Source organism: Sus scrofa, chromosome 1 (assembly GCF_054392235.1).
Source record: "Sus scrofa isolate SSC_HxYL_T2T_F1_AM1 chromosome 1, Sscrofa_HxYL_maternal_Yorkshire_Landrace_v2.0, whole genome shotgun sequence".
NCBI classification, from domain to species: Eukaryota; Metazoa; Chordata; class Mammalia; order Artiodactyla; family Suidae; genus Sus; species Sus scrofa.
The window spans coordinates 52,276,194-52,299,933 of record NC_139383.1 but is presented as its reverse complement, the minus strand read 5'-3'; the positions used below and the strand labels follow the sequence as shown (position 1 = coordinate 52,299,933).

The 23,740-nt window shown below is 39.8% G+C and overlaps 1 long non-coding RNA gene across 1 annotated transcript in view; it reads left to right on the top strand.

Annotated features, from left to right (window-relative positions):
- LOC106508874 (uncharacterized) overlaps positions 1-23,740 on the top strand; it is a 206,202-nt gene that overhangs the window by 152,547 nt on the left and 29,915 nt on the right. Inside the window, 2 exon segments of the long non-coding RNA NR_201404.1 lie at positions 7,101-7,291; positions 11,114-11,211. This is a non-coding gene — a long non-coding RNA (uncharacterized LOC106508874).

Below are 23,740 nucleotides of genomic sequence, written 5' to 3'. Positions count from 1 at the left end.
TATATTTTTAATTTTATCTAAGTCAACCAAAAATCAAATAAATTCAAGTTATCTGTTATAAAAGATGCCAGCAAAAGGAAAAAAATGCTTTAGATGATGATTGACTTTGTCCAATGTCTCATCAAGTTTCTATAGGTAATACAAATATAATTGTTCAAAGCAAGTAAAGTTAGATATTAGGTAAAAAGGTTCTAGTTAAACTTTTGAACATGTATTATGTGTTATGGTTTATGTGTACCTAAAAATAGCTTTCCAAATATTTTTGGTTGCTAGAATTTAAAGTTTTTCTAGGATAAATTAAATTTTAAATTAAATTTATTGATTATCTAGATCATTTAAATAAAATATAATGGTGAGATATTAATTGCTAAACATAGGTTTATCTTCCTTTGGCTTCCTACTACAGATGCACTAAAGGTAAATTGGATTTATTAGTAAACATGTCTTGTGCTTTATCGAAAGACTGTAATATGTATATGTCTCTAGAAATTATAAAATATATTTGTAAATTTGCCAAGCCACAACATACTACTGTAAATTACAGTTCGCAATTATTAACTGCTTAGTTAAGATTTCTAGGGGTTAAGATTTCTAACATGTGATTAAAACTACTGGAAATCATATGGAAAATGTTTCTTTATGTAAGAAAAGTAAGATGTATTTTGGGGTAAGAAAGATGAGAAATGGAAATGCAGTTGTGTTGAGAGAAATGAAAATGATCTTGACTAAAATAAGGCTAGATATTTCAAGAATGGTAAAAAAAAAAAAGGACAAGGGATAAACTAAAATGGAAATAGAAAGTTGTAGAAGGTTTGTGGAAAAGGAACCTTGAGAAAAGTGTTTTATGCATGGTCAAGTGGCTAAGACTGGAATGAATTTAAGTGAATGAATTTTAATATCAAAGTAAGCTGGTGCAAACTTAGAATTTGGTTTTCTTTTTGTTAAAAAACAAAAGTCTACTCTTGCAAAGAAATTGTAAAAGATTTTTCTTTGCCTTTCAGTAGTCTGCCTAAAAAAGGTGTGGGGAGGATATATATTTTATCAAAATAATTTCCTATGTTGTTTTTATCAGGTCTTTGATAACTTGAACTGAATCTTCTGAACAACAACAACAAAAAAAAAGAGCTAAGGCTTTTTACAACTACTAACTTTCTGTATTTGCCTGTGAGGTCTTTTTCATTTTGAGTAAATTGTTTTTGCAGTGACCAATGATCTTATTTGACCAAGTGACTTACGATTTTATTGATATTTTTTACAAACTTCCTCCAAACAAATTTTAAATGATGCCTTATTGACCTGGAATTAAGTTTTGGGTTTTCCAGAAGGTTCCTGGAACACCTGAAAAGATTTACTTTCTTCCCTTATAAAGAGAGTTATTAAGCTAATTAGGCTCATCTGGTTTGTTAAATGACATAGAAAGCATTGTCAAATAAGTAATGATAAACCTTCTTAGACTGTATCATGTGTGTAAATGTTATTAATATAAATGTCCTGGAAATTATATGAATTTCCTAAAATTCGGATATGTCCTGGTATAATGTTATCAGTCATAATTCTGGTTATTATCTTATAATGCTGTGTGTCATAGAAATAACCAAATTTCTGGGTCAATTGTATTATAATGAATTAGATCTTCAACCATGTCACTTTAAATATTTTGTCGTTTATAGTCAGTTACTATTTTATCTGATGCTCTCGCAAAAATGTTTCATCTTCAGGAAGATTCACAGAAAGGCTTTTTAATAAATACAGGTTTCTCATAACTTTCAGGTTATACCACTGAACTGGAAAGAAATTATAGAACTCTAATGAAAAAACTGATGGCTTCATAAACTGCTAACAAAAGATACAGATCAAAAAATATTAATTATAAGGGACTGAATGAATTAATGAGTATGATTATAATTTTTGTAACTCTTTGCTGAAATAGGACAGGCTCTTTATCTTTGTTTTCCAGATATAAGGAAATCTTTTCTCTTATACTTACCATAACCTACAGCAATTTAGTGAATTATACCTTCGTAAGCAGAATTGAAACATTTAGCTTTTTCTCCCTACTCGATCCCTCCAGAATTTAGAAACTCTTAGTGAGCATTATTACTATTATGGCAATAATAGCTGCATAAAGACTGGATAAGGGACTAGAGCTGGAACAGATACCTTCAGCGAAACCCTGTAGTGGGGGAAAGAGCAGGGCCCATGGATCAGAGCCCATTCTGTGCCCCACTGCATTTGCAGAGCCGAGTAAACATTTCCCATCTCCATGTAAATTACCTGCCTCCTCTTTGAAGTCTCAGACCACTTCCCCCAACATCCTCCTAGTCTTTGGTCGAAGTTGGAATTTAAGATGAGGGTTTCAGTCATTTAGGCCAGTTACTCAGTTTTCCCTGGTCTTTCCTATGTACACATGTGTTAATATATCTCATGTAAATTTATCCCTAGACCAGCCAGACCTAGAAATGTAGAGAAAAGTACCTCTTCCCCAACTACACCATAAGGCTGCTGTTTACGGTTATGCACATTGTGCATTGCACATCTTTAGGGCACTATTAAGCTTGTACATGGCTGCTATGGCTTGTTGAGAAAATACCGTAATCATGGGCCCAGAAAGAAGGCCTTTGAGATAGAAAGGAACCAGCTCTCAGTCTAAGAACATAGGCACTGATGCTGCACTGGCAATGCCCCTGGGGGGCATAAAAGATTGGCAACTATGTAGGCTTGGGGAACAGGCTTTGCTAGTGCAAAGCAGTTCCAACAGTGCAGGAGTGAGCAGGTGATTCTTACATAAACTGCTGCATTCTCCGGACAGTTTGTCTGCTTTCCCAATCTCTCAACAGACTGGGATGTGAGTGAATTAATTTGTAACCAAGAACCTGAAAATGTATCAGCATGGAATTGCCCACTATACTGTGAATTGAATGAAGTCTTGCATTCTGCTCACACCTTCAAATTAAAACTCTCTGAGCAAGGCATTTGAGGATAATAGAGAACAAATCTATTTGAAAGGAACTAGATGCTTTCTTCAGCCACAGCATTTGGCATATTACATTTGGATTGCGAATCTGGCTCTAAGCTTTCTTATAGCCAGGAAATGGGCTAGGGTTCTGGAAGTTTTGGTTTCTGACAACAGAAAACATATAAACTTCTCTGTAGTTAAAAAAAGTTCCTAGGTTGAAATGGCAGCAAGGATCTAACATGTATAGCAGCACTGTAAGTCTTGAAGTCTGAAAAATTTCTTTTTCTGTCTATGTGAAAACTAGTGCTTAGAGAAATTAATTTGATAATGAATCCCAGTATCAGCACATATTCTTGATTAGTTCTCTGTGGGGAAATTCTAAAGATGTTTGTATCCAGGAAAATCTGCTGATTTATTAACAAGGTGACAAGAATTTTGGAGTTAGAAGGGACATTATGAACTAGTCAAATATTTTTTAATTTCCCAGAGGAAGAAACTGAGACTCAGAGAAGTTTAAAACAAAAACCAAAATAAACAAAACAGCACAAGTTAAGAGATAAGGAAGGTAATAGGCTTGTGAATTTCCTACTTAGCACCATGATAGTAGGAGATTGAACTCTAAACCCAGATTCTCTAAGCCACGCAATCAAAAGCAGTTCTAACTTTTTTAAGTAGGTATTCTAAGAAAAAAAGTCATTTATTAAGCGCACAATGACGAGATTTAAGTAGGCAATGAGAGATTTACTGTGAAAATCTAAAACACCTTTAAAAGGCCACTGTGTAAAGCAGTAACATATAAAGGAAAAGAGATCTAGGAGGATCAGCCTTTGTAGAAGAAAGTTCAAAATCCAGAATCAACTTTACTTAGAATGAGACTGCAAGAAAGTGATAGTCACCAAATCCAGTTTTCATTAGAATACACAAATTTGATTAGTGCATACTGTCTGCATGGCTGTGGGCCAGCAATATTGGTTTAAGTAAGATCAGGCAGAGGAATAGGAGAGAAGAGACAAAGAAACAGAGGGAGAAGCAAGCACTGGGAATGAGAACCATAGACAGAGGGTAGATTGTGTGGATTCATACAAAAGCCCACTGAGAAAATAAGAATCTCTTCTTTAGCTGATGAGCATTTCCTGCTGTTAAAAAAAAAAAAAAAAAAAAATCACCTAAGTTAAGAACACTGAATGGCCATGATCTTGTTACATCGTGAAAATAAGTGATTGGGGAGTTCCCGTCGTGGCACAGTGGTTAACGAATCCGACTAGGAACCATGAGGTTGCGGGTTCGATCCCTGCCCTTGCTTAGTGGGTTAACGATCCGGCGTTGCCGTGAGCTGTGGTGTAGGTTGCAGACGCGGCTTGGATCCCACCTTGCTGTGGCTCTGGCGTAGGCCGGTGGCTACAGCTCCGATTCGACCCCTAGCCTGGGAACCTCCATATGCCGCGGGAGCGGCCCAAGAAAAGACAAAAAAAAAGACAAAAGAAAAAAAAGAAAGAAAGAAAATAAGTGATTGACTACAGTAATCTGACTTTTCTAGCTTTTGCTTTACCCAGAAGCCTCTGATTTCTTCAAATTTTAAACAAAAATTAAGTCTTAGAAAAAAAATTAAACACAAATTTTTGTCAATGTGGAGAAATTGGAAAATCTGGACAAGCTTAGTATAAACGCAGCAGATCTTTTTATACTGCTGGTAAAAAAACAAAACAAAACAAAACCAAATTTTTCTGATGAGCTTCCTTCCCAAACTCACACATTAACACCTTAGCCAGGAACCAGCGGAGGCAGTCAGACCTGGAAAGTGGACCCTTTCCTCAGACTCACGCGATGACCTGACCTCAGCCAGGCTCCCTTCTCAGGGCCCCTCAGGCCTCAAGAGGGCCCCCTGAAATTCAGAGCAGGCAAGGAGCAAAGGGCTGGGCTAAGTATAAGGAAATATACCTATACTTATATCATTCCTTAATGTAGGGAAATGTGTTCTACTGAAAGAGCGTACCTCTACTGTAACGTCATAGGATTGATATTTTGTTTTGTTTTTTAACTTACTTCATTAAAGTATATTTTACTTACAACGGTGTGTTAATTTCTGCTATACAGCAGTGTGATTCAGTTATACATACACACACATATATGTATAATTCTTTTTCATGGGTTTTTCCATTATGGTTTATTACAGGATATTGAACATACTTCCTTGTGCTGTACAGTAGGACCTTACTGTTTATCCATTCTGTACATAATAGTTTGCATCTGCTAATCCCAAACTCTCAATCCTTTCCCCCAACCCCATCCCACCTTGGCCAACTGTGTGTATGAGTCTGCTTCTGTTTCATAAGTAAGTTCATTTGTGTCATATTTTAGATTCCAGATATAACTGATATCATATGGTGTTTGTCTTTCTCCTTCTGACTTACACAAACTTCCAGTTATAAGATAAATAAGCACCAGGGATATAATGTACAGCACGATAAATATAATTAACACTGCTGCATGTTTTACATGATGTTAGTAGAGCAACACCTAAGAGTCCTCATCATAAGGAAAGATTCTTTTTTTTCTATTCTTTTATTTTGTGTCTGTATGAGATGATGGATGTTCACTAAACTTATTGTGGTAATCACTTCATGATGTATGTAAGTTAAATCATTATGCTAGACATCTTGAATTTATACAGTGCTATATGTCATTATATCCCAATAAAACTGGAAGGAAAAAAAAAAAAAACAAGAAACAAGACCAAAAAAACAGAAGAAAAAAATTTTTATAATTCTTTAAAATTTTCTTTTTTTTTTTTGTCTTTTCTAGGGCCGCTCCCACAGCATATGGAGGTTCCCAGGCTAGGGGTCGAATTGGAGCTGCAGCCACCGGCCTATGCCAGAGCCACAGCGATGCGGGATCTGAGCCGCGTCTGCAACCTACACCACAGCTCACGGCAATGCCAGATCCTTAAACCACTGAGCAAGGGCAGGGATCGAACCCGCAACTTCATGGTTCCTAGTCAGATTCGTTAACCACTGCACCACGAGGGGAACTCCTCTTTTTAACAATTTTTTATTCTAGTCGATTTACGTTATGTCAATTTGTGCTGTGAAAGTTTTTTAAAAGAATAAAAAAGAAATATTTATAAGATGTTGCCAAATTGTCCTTCAAGAAGATGGTTCCAATTCATATTCCTTTTCAAGTGAATATCAGTACTTTTCTTTCATTTTTTCTCCATCTCCTGGAGCAGATAATATTGATGGCTGTGACATAGACTGCCAAAGATTCCCTCTGTCCCTTTATATAAAGGGTGAAGTTGTTGTTAGGAAGGATCTGTCCAAAGAGGGACTACACTCCTTAGCCCCTGAAATTCTTTTTTTTTTTTTTTTTTTAATTTTATTTTCCCACTGTACAGCAAGGGGGTCAGGTTATCCTTAGATGTATACATTACAATTACAGTTTTTCCCCCACCATTTCTTCTGTTGCAACATGAGTATCTAGATATAGTTCTCAATGCTATTCAGTGGGATCTCCTTGTAAATCTATTCTAGGTTGTGTCTGATAAGCCCAAGCTCCCGATCCCTCCCACTCCCTCCCCCTCCCATCAGGCAACCACAAGTCTCTTCTCCAAGTCCATGATTTTCTTTTCTGAGGAGATGTTCATTTGTGCTGGATATTAGATTCCAGTTATAAGTGATATCATATGGTATTTGTCTTTGTCTTTCTGGCTCATTTCACTCAGTATGAGATTCTCTAGTTCCATCCATGTTGCTGCAAATGGCATTATGTCATCCTTTTTAATGGCTGAGTAGTATTCCATCGTGTATATATACCACATCTTCCGAATCCAATCCTCTGTCGATGGACATTTGGATTGTTTCCATGTCCTTAGCCCCTGAAATTCTACTGAACAATCACACGTTAGCCAATCCCAAGATTGAATAATGTTTAGATTTGAATTGCTTAATTTATAAGTATAGGTGAGTTTTCTTCCCATAAGGAATGTTATGACAAGACCAGCTCACAAAAACCAGTTGTAGGAAAGACATCCAAGGATATAGCCTGAGAACTGAAAAGTTATTGGGAAAAACATTTTCTCTCTCATAGACATAAGGGCTCTAGTTCTGTTTCTTCATGTTTTTATGCTCTCTCTGTCTTTCTCAATTAGGTCTCTCTGCTGAATTAGACACTGGAAAAGATGATGATGCAGTACAGCACCAGAGTTCAAGCAAAACAGTTCTGATGCTCTGATTTTACATCCTGAGGAGTGAGAATTTGATGGGTCCAGTTAGTCAAGGGTGCCACAGAGTAACCAGTATGAAAACAATATCCTGCATCCTACCTGCTGTGGCTTCAGAGGTAAGAGAATGGGGTGAAGAATGGATGAGGAAGATACTCAAAATGTATCTATCTCACAGATATCTCACCATGGTCACACACAGTTTTGACTTGTCAGTTAGAATTGTTCTGCCTCTTCAATGTTATTCTTCAATATTTGTCTACCACAGCCTATTTCCCCAGAATTTTAATACCCTCTTTACCACCACAAATGTGCTTTTCAGATTCTTGAAGGCCTCACATTTTAGGCATTCCTTCTTCCCTTCCATCACCTTCTTCTACCATCTCTCTTCTTCACACCTACAAATTCTCACCCTCTTGCTTTAAAAAAATTATTACTGTGAAGTAATTCAACCAATATTTTTGTGCTATACAACTGGACTTCTGCACACTGCCAGAAAAGTCCCCAAAGCAAATAGATTTTTCAAAGCATTAAGATGTTTGAAATTGCAGCAGGACATTTAATACTGCTGAAAGAGATCATCTTCCTTTCTTCCTTGTCACAGGGAGATTGATTTTTTTTTTTTTTTTTTGGCCACACCTATGGCATGTGGAAGTAAGTTCTCAGGCCAGGGACCGAACCTATACCACAGCAGTAACCAGAGCAACAGCTGTGACAATGCCAGATGCTTAACCCATGGGACCACCAGGGAACTCCAAGAATGCTCATTAAAAGAAATTAAAATATAGTTGATTTACAATGTTGTGTTACTTCAGGTATATAGCCCAGCAATTCAAATATATATCTATACATATATCTCTCTATATACAGATATATGTATATATAGATAGGTAGACATAGATAGATAGATAGATAGATAGATAGATATAGATATTGTTTTTCAGATTATTTTCCTTTATAGATTATTACAAGATATTGAGTATAGTTCTCTGTGCTACACAGTAGGTCCTTGCTGGTTATCTACTCCATATATAGTAGTGTCTATACGTTCATTCCAAACTTCTAATTTATCCAGTTCCTTTCCCCTTTGGTAACCATAAGTACATTTCTATATTGGTGACTCTATTTGTTTTGTAAATAAGTTCATCTGAATCCTTAAGATTCCACCTTAAGTGATACCATTTGGTCTTTCTCTGTCTGACTTAACTTCACTCAGTGTGGTAATCTCTAGGTCCATCTGAAGATTGCTCTTAAACAGGAACTGGCTTGTGTCATTTTCCTTTGCTTAAAAGCATTTAGGGACTCACCTCCACATTGATGCACATGTCCCAATTCCTCAGTATGGTGTACAAGATCCTTCCTGGATGGCTCCTGCTGACCTCCGGTTACATCCCACATCGCCTGTGCACACACAGTCCCTCCAAACCAGGACCTTGAGGTCTCAGGAGGCACCAGGCCCCCTCACACTGTTCTGTCTTGAACATCCCATCATTATTTCCTGAGCCATCTTCACCCTGCTCTGCTTCTTGAGTGCCTCTCCACCTCTCAGTTGAGCTCAGCAGTCACCCACTCTGATCAGACCTGCCACTCCTTCCTCTCCAGCTCCACATCTTACTCCATCCTAACAACTGTTTCCTCCTTGCACCTGGAGCCACTGTACTTCCCTTCCCAGTCCCCACCCTACAACTTTACACCTCAGAACAGAGATTTTACATCTCACAACTTGAAAATTGTTGCTGCTCCATATTAAATAACTAATAAACATTCTAGAGTGAATGGACAAATCAGTTTGTTTTTTGTTTTTTTGTTTTTTTCAGGGCCACACCTGCAGCATATGGAAGTTCCAGGGCTAGAGGTTGCGTCGGAGCTGCAGCTGCCAGCCTATGCCACAGGCACTGCAATGCTAGATCTGAGCCGAATCTGAAACAATACCTTCTTGCAGCAATGTGGGCTCCTTAACCTATTGAGGGAGGCCAGGTATCAAACCTGCACCTTCATGAATACTAGTCAGGTTCTTAATCTGCTGAGCCACAGCAGAAACTCCACAAATGGGTTTTTAATACAAGAAACAGGGCATTTCGTTTAGTAATGGGGGAACCTGGGAGAGAAGAGGGAGTGCCCACTACCCAGTTTATGAAGATCTGCTCTTTTGCCTGTAATGTCCCTAAAATTGATAACCTAAAACCAACAACAGAGGAGTTGCAACCTGCTTCAGAGAGAGCAGTGTCCTTCCTTCAAGTTAATTGCCTTTAACGATGCTTTATAGAGAACATTTTTTTTAGCCCTGGAGATGTCACTTGGGGCTGAAGCTGTGCCGTCCCCACCTCCATTCCCAGTAAGGAAATCAGGGAGTTATGCTGGCCTTCTGTCAAATCGTCTCCCACAGAGATAGAGCTGTCTAGGCTGGTACTCTTCACTGCACACTCTGCAGGTGTTAACAGGTCAAAAGAGATTGTGCTGACCAGCGTGTGATCGGGCAGAAACTACCGTCCAGGGTTTCACAAGCTCCTGGGATGCTTGTTAAAAATACTGGGGACCAGGCCTCATCTCAGTCCTACCAAATCATGGTCTCTGAGGAAGGAGCCATGGATCTGAATTTCAACACATTTCTCTAATGTTTGCTTGGTTCATTGGCCTATGGGAGCATTAACTCCCAAGAGCTGCTTTGTGGGGGGTTCCCGATATGGAGATGGGCATGTGGGGCTTTAAACTGTCCTATCAGGTCTGCTCCCACGTTTTGATTCCACACTTATTTGACACCCCCTGGCAATTTAGTTTCCTTGTAGCTAAGCCACAGCAGACACAGACAATGTGGAGTTCCATTCTTTTCACAGTGATGTTTCACATGGCAAATGAACAAATTCATGTTGCTTTATTTACTAATGTGAACCCTGTTTCTGAGAATTGAAACCCTGAGTCTGATCAATTTTTTAATAAGTCTTTTCAGTGTATTGAGCATGTGTGCATGCAATCTGTTTCTTTTTTTTTTTTTTTTTTTAATGGGTGCACCCCAGGCAAATGGAAGTTTCTGGACCAGGGATTGAATCCGAGCCACAGCTATGACCTACATACACTAGATCCTTTAATCCACTGTGCTGGACTGAGGCTCAAACCCATATCTTCATAGTGACCTGAACCATTGCAGTCGAATTCTTAACCCACTGCAACAGTGGAACTCTGCCAAGTCTTTCTTATCTTACATCTTACCTCTCTGACCTCCTTCCTCAATGTCTTCTCTCCCAACCCAACAGTCTTGTCTTTCTCAAATCTTTCTAATGAGTCTGTAGTGGTTTTATCTGAAGAGATTAAATATTTATAAAACATCTAGCCAGGTTCTTCTGTTTTAGTCAAGAAGGGTTCAAATGATGTCTCTTACAAAACTAGAAGAAAGAACCTAGCTTCTATTTGCCCTGGAGGGATGAGGCCAAACTTTGAAATAGTAGTTTTCAACCAAGGATGGATGGATTTTTTTCCTACCAGGAGAACTTTGTCAATGTCCAGTGACATTTTTATTTTTCACAGTTGGCAGATACTACTGTCATCTGGAGGTCAGAGGCTAGGGACACCACTAAACATTTTATAATACATACAACAACTCCCTACAAAAAGAGAATTATGTCAGGAAAGGAGAAAATGGGAACTCTTTGTACCCTGTGATCAATTTTGCCATGAACCAAAAACTGCTCTAAAAAACAAAGTCTTTTTTTAAAAAAATGATTTATCTAGCCCAAAATATCAATAAGACCAAGTCTGAAAAACCTAGCCTTGAAGGAAGCCAGTTATATTACTTTTTTTACTTTTGAACCTGCAGCATTCAACTTTTGTGACAAGACTAGCTAGCTTTTGTAAAGGATAGTCATTTTGCACATAAATGCTTTCCAAGTCAGTTCAGATGTACATTTCTATCTCTCTCTCTCTCTCTTTTTTTTTTTTTTTGCTAGGATCAGAAGATGATGTTATAATTGAGTGACGTCTGCTTCACAGCATTACCCGTAAGACGAAGCCATTTAGCTCCACCAGAAATATGAAACATGCTGAGGTGAGAATTGAATTCACTTTTAATAGACACACTTGTGTTAACAGAGGCAAACTAAATTAGAAATAGGAGATGTCAATGCAAAAGAAATTTGATCTTGGAATCTGGTTATGAGTGATGACCTACTTTGTGGGGGTTCTTCATTTTTGATTTCCAGAATCCGTGTGTTTCCCTCAGCACATGAGCCTTCCATCTTGTAGGCCATATGGTGCTCTTTTGGAATGACTTTCATTTGATTTTCTCCCTTATTTAGAAATATTTATTTTATTTTTGCTCTGTCAGGAAAGGATGAGGTCCTTGAGGAATGGTCTTTTGTCGAAAGGCTCCTCTTGCTAGTATTCAACTTTGGTGATTCCACTAGGACTCTTACCAGACAAGTTTAAAAACAAAACAAAATAAAACAAAACAAAGAACCTGGAATAAAAATCAAAATCTGGAAAAAAATCAAAAATTAAAAAAACAAAAAAATGGAAAAAGAAAAAACAAAAGCAAAAACAAAAAGTGTAACCCTATTGGTGAAGTTTGGAAAATAAATTTATATAACTTATTTAGATGAAATGAATTAAAATAATTCACTCTTCATTTGGGTCAGGGCATCAATAATCATGTGAAAAATTCACAGATTTCTTTTGTGTGGTGGTGGAAATGGGCAAGCAGCAAGGTATGTCAGGGATTAGGGATGAGAGAATATAAGCATTGGGGATGGGAGAATATAACCTCCTGGAAAGTTATGGAACTGCATCCCTCAGGGCCGCATAAGGGTGCCTGACAGTGTCACCCAAGTCTTGAGTGGGTCAGCAGTAAAGATGAGGGAAAATGACAAACTGCTTTTTCCAAGGACAAAGCCAAATGAAAGGTGGAAGTTAACTATCTGTCAGTATTAAAAGATGCCAATGGGACAGCAGGAGCGAATCAACATTAATTAAGCACAATTAAGGAGTGGAACTCACTGTACCAAAACAGAACCTGGTCCCTTCCCAGAAAGCCTGCACCTCCCCCCGTTTTCCATCCTTCTTCCCTTTTGGATGCAACACTCCGTTGATGGCAAGGCTGGGCAGAAACTTGCCGCTCTGTTTCATTCTGTCAGGATGCCTCCACTTCTGTGTCACCTGTTATATTTGCTTAGGACATTGCCACTGTTGCATCTGCCGCAGAAATTCACACTTGGTGAAACTTCTGCTTGGGAAATAGTTTGTCAGTAGAAGTGAAGACATAATCATTATCTATGGGTGACACCTTTGCTCATGCTTAGTATTTCAGGTTAGTGGGAGACCATTCCCAGTTGATGTTTTGGTATCACCTGCACAGAGCCAGACAGCCTTTAAGCCAGTTTCAACATGCTGTTTCACTCAAAGAAATACAAGTCTGGAATCTAGAATAATTGAAAAGCAATATAAATCTCTACTGCAATGGCTGAATCCAGTCTATCTCTCTCCTTAATGGACAAATTTCTTGAAAGAATGATGCCATTCAATACTTATTATTTCTACTTTCTCACCTCTAATTTGTTATTTAGTCCCACGTCACCATGCCTCTGCTACACTAGGTAATCCTCCAAGTCACCAAGCATTTTCTAAGTAACAAATACATTAACCCTTCTTGCTCCTTTCTCTTACTTGACTTCTCTATGTCATGAATCATTGATTTTGTCTCCTAGGTCCTTTCCTGTCTCACTGTACCTGGTCTCCCTGCGTGATGGCATTAGGGTGATATCATGACCCAGATGACATCCAGGGTTGTGGTTCTTTCAAGGTCCCCAGTCAGATCTCAACACTCCATTGAGTCTCTATCTCTCTGAGAGGGTGTCACACAAGTATCTTAGATTCAAAATGTCCAAAAGGACCAGTCAGTCACCTCTCCTTTTGAATCTTTTCTTTCATCTTGGTTTTCCATATTGATGACTAATAATGCCATTATCCCACATTCTAAACTAGAAAAGCCATTCTACTTTCTTTTGCTTCCTATTCCTAATTATTTGTCAAATGTATGTTGTTTCTGACAAACAAACAAAAAAAAAAACCCTGTATAACATGTTCTGTAGCTTTTCCTTTTAAATTCAATTGTTCTTAGTATGAAACAATAGTTGTCTGCCTCTTTCAATTCTCAGCAAGTTCTCAACAGCTACAGTAGGTGGGACTCTTAATGGCTATATTTCTGCTAGCCAAACCCATCTACAGATTATGAAGTATTGATCCAAGCTGGACCAATCAGATATTTTCCTCTAGAAATCTGAGTTGTCTGTTCTTGAATAGAGGGACAGAGTGACCAAGAGATGGTAGAACTGATGTATGTTAATGACATTAAATAGACTGCCCTCGACTCCTGCAGCTCCCCTGGATCTGTCCATACCTTAGTTGTTTAATAATTTCTTCAATGACATGAGATAAGACAAAATTTTGCAATAAACACATTTTTTTTGGTTAATGTTGGCCAATTTGTTCATATTGCTGGAAACCATGACATTCTTAAACTATGCCCTGAGTTCTCTACCCAATGGAGTTGTCTTTCAGAAATACAAGGCTGGTCTTATTTCTCTTCTTAATTATTTCAGAGAAAAGACAACCTACAGATCAGAAGAAAACATTTGTAAATGATGTTACCAATAAGGGCTTAATTTCTGAATTATACAAACAGCTCATACAGCTTAATGTAAAAACAAAAAACAAAAAAAAAACACAACCTAATCCAAAAATGAGCATAAGAACTAAACATTTTTCTAAAGCAGATATAGAAATGGCCAATAGGCACATGACAAGATGCACAGTATCACTAATTATTAGAGAAGTGCAGATAAAAACTACAATTCCACCTCATACTGGTCAGAATAGCCATCATTAATAAGTCTACAAGTAATAAATGCTAGCGAGGGTGTGTAGAAAAGGGGACCCTCCTACACTGTTGGTGGGATTGTAAATTGGTGCTATCACTATAGAAAACAGTATGGCTGTTCCTCAGAAAACTAAAAACAGAACTACCATATGATCTAGCAATCCTACTCTTGGGCATCTATCCAGAGAAAACTACAATTCAAAAAGATACATGCACCCCAATATTCACTGCAACATTATTTGCGATAGTCAAGACATGAAAGCAACCTAAATGTCCACTGACAGAGGAATGGATAAAGAAGTTGTGGTACATGTATACAATGGAACATTATTGAGCCATTAAAAAGAATGAAACAATTCCACTTGCAGCAACATGGAAAATATCGTATGATATTATTTATATTTGGAATCTAAAAAAATGATACACATGAACTTATTTACAAAACAGAAACAGACTCACAGACATAGAAAAAAATTATGGTTATCAAAGAGAAGAGGGGGAGGGCGGAAATTAGGAGCCTGGGATTACAGATGTACATTACTTTATGTAAAACAGATAAACAACAAGGACCTACCATATAGCACAGGGAACTACATTCAACATCTTGTAATAACCTGTAAGGGAATCTGAAAAATAACATATCTATAAAAGAATATGTATATAATTGAATCACTTTGTTGTACACTTGAAACTAACACAACATTGTAAATTAAGTATAGTTCAACAGAAAATGCATAAAAATTATTTCAGAGACACTCCATCACCTTGTGTATGAAAGTCAGTTTCCATGGCTAAGCTTGAAGGAACATGCAGCGTGGCTGCTCTTCTTCCTACAATGTGTATCTCCCCAACTTCCCTGTAGACCGTAGGAGTTCCAGGCCCATAGTGTGTGATCCCGGGGTCCTCTGTGATCTGCAGAGCCTGCCCATGCCCCTCTCCCTGGTTAGTGGTAAGTTCCTGCTCTCCCTGTGAGGATCCCCTTGCCCACCTCTTCTGACACCCTTAACACAGTCAGTACCTTCTGCCCCTCTGCCCCCATAGCACTTTCTGCTTGCTTGTGTAAGTGCTGAGAGTAGTGGGAACATCCGTTTACATGCCTATTGTCCTATTCAACTGGCAGCTCCTCGATGGCAGTTACATGTGGCCAAAGACCTCCGGCGCCTCTGGAAACATTGTCACTGGAGAGAGGGTCACAAGACATCTGGGGCCCTTAGGAAGATTGGGGAGTCATAGTGGCCTCCTCAGCCTGTCAGGCAGTGTCCAGGGTGAGATACACCCTGACCCTGACGGAAGAGTGTATCATATATCATGCACCAAAGTAAGGTCCCTGGTAGTCTAGTGGCTAGGATTCGGCGCTTTCATATATCATGCACAAAGTAAAATAAAAGGAAGGAGTTACACCCCTGGAGGCATTAGCCACCAAAAGCAGTGCTACTCTAATGTAGAAGAAAATGTCTGTTTGTGTCAGCATGGAGATGCAAGGAGCCAAGAGCCATGGCATGAGCCTGGCAGATGTGCAGAGATAGGGTGACAGTTTGGGGAAAGGTGAACGGCATACTCAATGGTGAAGAAAAACAGAAGAGCTTAGGGCACTTGAACCACTAACTGAACTTCTGGACATCAGAAAATCTTTATTGTTACTGGGCCCATGTGGCTGCCTCATTTGTAACTGTTGCCAAAGTGACTAAAGAATTCCAAAATATCTCACAAATGATTTCTAAAAACAGAGAGAATAGTTCCCTGGACATGAGACCCCTGCTGGGTAAGGGGTGTGAGAGGTTTGTCAGAGTGTGGAGCAGATACATGGAATGAATCAGTCTGAGTGGCAATGGGTGTGAGTGTGCCACTAAAAAGCCAAGGAATCCAATCTGTTGAATGGAGGTTAATTAAAATGTAAATCTGGCAAGCACTAACATTTTGGACAGCCTCAAACCTGTTTAAATGTTGCCAATATAATATGCCCTTACGCTTCTACTGATTTCTTTAATTACCATCTGTTAAGTGAACAGTGATGATGAAGTAGTTTTCTCAAAGTTTTTGGTTATTAAATCTGCTTTAAAAACTCGCTCATCCATGAAAGCTAATTTTATTTTTATTTTTTATTTTTTGGCTCTTGCCTCTTCTTTCCAGGCCAACTACCCTTGGTTTTGGCTGAACTCAATATTCCTGCCTTTATTGTGGTCACTATAACCACTGTTTGAATAATCCTTGTGAGGCTGCAAATGGAAAACCCAAGTCACCCTTATCTTGTAAAAATTGTGTGCTGCGTTTGACGATGAAAAGGAAAGGTGCTTTTAAGAGCCCAGGGTGGATGTACTCTGTATTTTTGTCTTTTAAATCCACTGATTGTGAGTTTGGCTTTGGCAGAACACACCTTCACCTTCATGGATATTTTGGTGGTGGCTGGTAATTACTTGATTTGATATTATTTTTCCAAGTGTTACAATTTATTAAAAAAAGAATATGTTACAATGAAGCAATCATAAAATTTTCCACCAATCTCTTATATAGAAGGAGATTTCTGATTCCTCGTTTTTCCGCAGTGTAAGTAGCAAAGAGAGTGCTGTGGGTGCATTTGATAGAGTGAACTTGTGAGAGAGATTTCCAGTTCATCTCTTGTCTAGTGGAAACCTGCATCTGGCAGAAGTAAAAATGATGTAAATCTGATATAACTGAATTCTATTAGGGGCATAGAAGTTACAAGGAAAACCCACACTTCGGGGTTCCAATATAAAGTAGGAGAGATCAGCCAGTTGCTAAGGAAATGAGCTAGAAGCCATAGAAATCCCATAAAGACATGAACTGTGCTCTCAAACATGCCCTCCCAAGGGCTAGATCTGGAGCAAACGGCTTGTCCTGAGTGGTCTCCACCAGCCCTACCACCTTCTTACCAACTCAAACTGTCTCTGCCCCAACCCCAAGTCCTCCCCTGTCCCCACCCCAAGTCCTCCCCTGTCCCTGCATACCCAGATACTACCTGATCCTGACTGTCCAAATTCAGTTCCATCTCAACTGTGATGACAAGCCTCAACGATTTCCCTCCCCCTGAATTATCTCACTCATTGGTGACTTTCCTGTAACTACCATGTGGTAGTGCAGTATCACTTAGTGGCTGGTCTGTGTCCATGTCTTTATTCCTCTGTAGATGTGTTAGGAAGCAAGCAGCATGCTTTCCACGTTTGTGATGTCCACCCCAAGACAACCCTGAGCATGTGTTCAGCACATCCTTGTTACTCGAGCTGCAGTTTCCCACGAGCCTGCTAAAGAGGAGGAAGAATATTCTAAGGAGATGACCCGGCTTAACTAATTGACTTCACCCTGCAAAACAGGCTGATAACTACTCCTGTAACTTATTGGCTGACACTTGAATTTGTACCAGGAAGTAGAGGTGGTGGGAAATCAATAGGGAGGAATTCTGGATAGATCCCCATTAATTCTGGTGACTTTTCCTGATGAAAGTTCTCTTTGCCCTAAATATGATTTATGCTCTGCCATAGACTCACTGCTACATGAAAGCATAGCTCCTTCTGACAGCTACTAGTGCATTAAATTTGCAATTTGTTTTTATTTTCCCTTCTTTTTAGTCAAAGCAAATAGTTTCTAGTGTCTTTATTTTTTTGTAACAGTTATTGCCATCATTAATCTCTCCAATATGTTTTACAACATAAGAAAAACACTCAAAGAAATATATAGATATTTAAATTTCAAATGATGTGATTTTAAGCTAGATTGCGTTCTTTCCTAAAAAAAAATTGTATCTCAATTTATTTGACCACCCATGAATCCATTAACACACTCTTTTTTTTTTTGCATATTCTTTTTTATTTTATTTTATTTTATTTTCCCACTGTACAGCAAGGGGGTCAGGTTATCCTTACATGTATACATTACAATTACAGTTTTTCCCCCACCATTTCTTCTGTTGCAACATGAGTATCTAGACATAGTTCTCAATGCTATTCAGCGGGATCTCCTTGTAAATCTATTCTAGGTTGTGTCTGATAAGCCCAAGCTCCCGATCCCTCCTACTCCCTCCCCCTCCCATCAGGCAACCACAAGTCTCTTCTCCAAGTCCATGATTTTCTCTTCTGAGGAGATGCATTAACACACTCTTATACATTAATTTAAGAAATAGCAATAATCTGCTCTATAAGGTAAGCAAATAAAATTTGACATTCCATTCAACCAAGCATTTGTTTTAAAAGGTGAGGATGCTAAAATTTGAAAGTAACCAAGGTGCCCTTCATTAGGTAAATGGACAAATAAACTGGTACATTCATACAATGGGATCTTATTCAGTTATTTTTTTTTTTAAAGTGAGCAATCAAGCCACCAAAAGACAGGGAGAAAGCTTAAATGCATATTGGTAAGAAGCCAGTTTGAAAAGGTGACATACTGTATGATTTCAACTCTATGACATTCTGGAAAAGGCAAAATAGTAAAAATATCACTGACTTTCAGGGCCTCATAGAAAGAAAGGAGGGACGGATGAATAGATGGAGCAAAGAGCATTTTTAGGGCAATGGAATTATTCAGTGTGACACTGGAAAGGTATATACATGTCATTATACATGTGTCAAAACTCATAGAATGTACAATGCAAAAAGTGAACCCTAGCACAATCTACAGACCTAATAATGACATATCAATATAGGCTCATCAATTGCAGCAAACGTACCACTAATGCAAGATGTTACCAAGAGATGAGACTGGGAAGGAGGGAGGGGGGCGGCAGGGTGGGGGGGCATTCTAGAACTTTCTGTGCCTTCTGCTCAATTTTTCTATAATCATAAAATTGCTCCCCCAAAAAATCTACTGGAAAAAAGATAGGTGCATGATTGATGATGATTTTTAAATTTTTATTTTATATGCAATGGGTTATATTCTTTAATTAAATCTTTTTTCTAATCTCTAAGATAATTGAATACCATGAGACCTAAAGTTGTTAGTGGCTTTCTCAGATACATTTAAAATTCAAGTGTAAAAACGGATGTTACAATGAACATGTTCAAAGACTGTGTTGTCAAGATATATAAAACAGGGGGCTCAAGAGATAGTTAGTGGATATTACCTGAGCATATGGTCTAGCACACCCAGAGTCTCAAACTGCCCTGTATGGGTGCACTTAATCTCATTTCTCCTTTCCTCCCACTTCTCTGAGCAGTGAATGGACTTTTGTTTTGCGAGGGGGGTGGGTAAATGTCTATTGTTTCATGTGAAAGTGACTAGTCAAAAATATTTTCAGGAGTTCCCGTCGTGGCGCAGTGGTTAACGAATCCGACTAGGAACCATGAGGTTGCGGGTTTGGTCCCTGCCCTTGCTCAGTGGGTTAACGATCCGGCGTTGCCGTGAGCTGTGGTGTAGGTTGCAGACGCGGCTCGGATCCCGCGTTGCCGTGGCTCTGGCGTAGGCCGGTGGCTACAGCTCCGATTCAACCCCTAGCCTGGGAACCTCCATATGCCGCAGGAGCGGCCCAAGAAATAGCAACAACAACAACAACAACAACAAAAAAGACAAAAAAAAAAGACAAAAAAAAAAATATTTTCAAAAATGGATCCTGAGTAACATTTTGAGAGACTAGTATGTATGTGAAAAAGACTAAGAAAATGAGTGAATTAATAATGAGAGTAATTCTAGGTTATTGAAATTAATTTTATAATATTTAGCAATATTAAGCACTGGATTTATTCTAGGCACTGACAAAATTCTTTTACAGGCGTTTATACAACATTTACTAAATATCTGATGTATGCCCACTATATGCCAGGTGTTATTTTATTTATTTCTCATTATAACTCCATAAAATAAGAGCTCTTATTATCCATATTTTCCAATGTGGAACCTCAGGTTTTCATGCTTAATGAGATTTCCCGTGGTCAGACAGAAAGAGGCAGAACTAGAATTCTGACTGGAGACCAAGCTCTCAATGCCCTACAGCTCATATAATTCATCAAACTTGGGAGTTCCTTATGTGGCTCAGTGGGTTAAGACTCCGACTATTATCCAGGAGGATGCGAGTTCAATCCCCAGCCTAGCTCAGTGGGTTACAGATCTGGCATTGTTGTGGCTGTGATGTAGGCCAGCAGCTGCAGCTCTGATTTGACCCCTAGCCTGGGAACTTCCATATACTCCAGTGCAGCTGTAAAAAGAAAAAAAAAGAAGAAAAAAAAATATATATACACACATACACGTAGCATCACACCTGGAATTAGGAGGTGGATTTGCAATGCATAACTTTGTACTCATATATGGAACAAGCAAGGAAATAAGTCTTGAGAGAGCTAAGGAAAGGAATCAAGTGATCCTACATTAAAAATTATACAGTTTGGCCATGTTTTGGTAAAATCTTCAATGTTTCCTTTATTATACCTTAAAAAACAGCATGCTGACGAATGTTTAACAACTGACTCTCTACAAAAAGCCCTGACTTATAGCACTTGCCAATTTCTATGGTGTAAATACTCCCACCATAGCTGATTACAAGCTACCAATGTGACCTAAATGAACACGGGTTCAGACTTGTTCCTGAAACTATCTAGAGAGATGTGATTTCTCTGTAGATTTTAAGGGTATTCTGTTCAAAACCTAGCAGAGCTTTGAGTAGTTTCTCAGGTGATGAGTTGGTCCCCAAATTCTGGAATTGCGAATAAGGGGTACATCCCGCTGCAAAGGCCAGAGATAGATCTTTGACATTGCTGCGGGGTGACTTGCTGAATCAATTCTCCTGTGGGTCAGTTAGGGCCCCTAGCATCTATTTGTAGAGAGGAATAAGTATTGAAAATAGGAAATAAAAATATTCCTAGAAACTCATCTGTGAATGTCTACAACCTAAATGTACTCTGATGTACATTCAGAGTTCCCAGTGAGAGCAGGTGCTGTGGGAGGGGCCGCCCCACTGCTAGAAGAAACCGCTTTCTGCAGCAATTCTTGTCTCTTCATCACACGGTTCTTCAGGACCCAGCCAGCCGGGAGGGCAAGCACAGGAAGCCTGGTATCCCCAGGTGATGCCAGGAAGTATGGGGGCTCTGTGGGCTGCAGGAAACTCACATAGGTCCTACCCCCTGTTACAGTGAAAACCCAAACACCCACTCCTCATTCTTCTCTCAGTTCCATCTCTCCAGAATAGTTAATCTCCATGCTCTTCCCAGAGAGTCACTGCCTGAATAATAAATCTCTTCGCAGCCTCTCCCACAGGGCAACAGTGTGTCTTGACAGCCAAACCAATATTGGGCATGGGATCAATCCCTCCCTTAATGGGATGACCACAAAACACTGAAACTAAGACTGCGTGTGAATACCTAAAAGAGATCAGAAGATCTAAGGAGTCTGTACAATCACACATTTGCATGGTTTGTGTTCAGGAAGGGAGAACCCAGCCTTCTTTTCTGGCTTCTCATTGGGACACAGCTGTGGAGGGAGAGTGGGCCTGGGAGCTGCCAGTGGTCAAACCTCAGAACAGAGTCACTGCATTTAAGTCTGAAAATAGTCAAATGCCCCTTTGGCTTCAACTGAATATGCAGAAGGATGTGGGTCGGGTATAAATAGGTGAGAGCCATTTGTACCCAGGTGACTGGTACGTGCACGTTCATTATATTTTTCTGTTTTACTGTGTTTGAAATGTGCTATATGTTTTTAAAAAGTGTGGCCCAGTCTAATCAAAATTTCAAGCTCTCATCCAATTCAAGCTTCTTACTTTTGCCTAGAAATCTGCATGGCTGATGGAGTGAGGTAAGATCAGTGTCTCTGCCTTTTCCACTCTTTCTCACCTCCTCTCTGTGGCTTCTCTGTTTCAGGACTGTACTGAGAGCTGGGTAGAGGATGAGGGGACCGAGAGGGTAGTGATCCAGCCCTGTGTCCTCCACTAGGTGGGGTGTCCCAATCCTTTTGCTGGCCCCCATGGGCCTAAGTCCCAGGTGAGCCATGCTGTCCATCCCTGGCTGGCCCTTTCCAGCACCCACCCCACCTTCGGGCCCTCTAACCCTGTGCCCCCATCTTTCTCTGCCAAGGATGCCTCAGCCCTGGAGGGAAGCCTCCAGAGCAGGGTCTTTATCAATGTCATTCAAGACCAGTTATGTTTTTATGCATACACCGGGCTAGAGAGGGACGAGGGACTGGAGCACACTTACTCTGCAGGCATTAGGTTCTCCCTGCCTGCAGGGAACCCATACTTATCCCTGACTATCCCGGATTTCCCAGGTAGGGGGCGCACATCAGTCCTTAAGGCCTCCATTCCAGCCAAGCACCGCAGCATCTTTAAGAACCAAGAGGCTGTGTGGGCCGGCAGATTTCCGCATCTTACAAATCTGCCAGGAGCATGTGGGCAGCTTCCTCCAGGAACTGCCCAGGGATCTTCCCACCCCCTCAGCTAGGGGTGGAGCAGAACTCTGTTCTGACCCCAAAGGGACACGCTCTATACTCCAGCTACTCTTACCAGAGAAAATCTTCACTCCTACCCTTCTCACAATCTCTTTCTCTCTCTCTCTTTGGTAAATCCCCTAGAGGTGGAGAGTTGGATTCAAGGTGACCAAATTGTGTTGTGAATGACCACTTTGCAAATTTTGCCAAAACGCTCTGGCAGCTCCGTTTAGAATGTGCAGACAATTAACACCCTGCCATATCAGCTTCCTTCTGGAGCCTCAGCCAAAATTCTAAAACAACAGGGAAATCACACTTAGCGCCCCCCCCCCACCGCCCTTGCATTTGAGATTATTTTAAGGCAATGTTACCCATGATATTTCAGGAAAAAAACACAAATGTATTACAAAGTGTGCTTGGTGGTTGTTTTGTAAAATCTCTCAGGACTTAATAAAAATCACATTTGGGGTGATAAATATTAGAAGTGCAGGACACTGATGGAGAGGCATGGACATTCACAAAAAAAGTCTCACAACTTGCATCTATAAGTTACTGGACTCAAGAGATTTTAAAGACTGGGATGGGAAGAAATCCATGGGAGATGGGGAGAGTCTACCTGTTACTGCTCCACCCATTACTGAGAAAAATCTTTGTCGTACTGAGTCATGATATAGGACCTCACTTTGTTCACCCAGATGTAGAAAAAGAAGGCAGAAAGAATAAAAGGGCTGGAGGGGAAAATATCAGAGCCCAGCACCTACCAATGAATTTTCTTCCCCAAGTAGAAGGTACAGTACTCTAGGGAAACACAGATACTGCCACTGATCAGAGATGAACTGAGGAAGGTACCTGTTTGCCATCACTCTTATTAAAAAAAGGGACTGTCATGTCGATTTATGTGTAGCTCCTATCTTTTGTTCACTAGGAGAAATAGACCTTTACCAAATGGCTGTCTAGAAATTCAAAGCATTTTATACATAACAATAAAATCTTAAGTTCTGCGTTACAGCTATGTTAGGATGCAACCAGGGGGCCGAGGAGTCTTCAGTATCATTTTGGTGGCCCATCAGGACCAGGAGGACCATCTGGATCTCCTCCCCCTCCTGGTGATGTGTTAGAAGGTGCTTGGCACAGAGAACAGGTTTACTTGGAAGTGGAAATAATAAAGTGAGAAATGAGACCCTCTGGGACCAGCTTTTTGCACAGACTCTGCCTCACAGGGTGGGGCTGGGACTGCTCCAGTGCCCCAGGCAGGGCCTCCCCATTGTCCCCTACCCTGCCTCCCCCGAAGCCACCAAAGCCCCTCCGGGGAAAAGATCCCTTTTACTGATCAAGCTTTTGCTTTCCT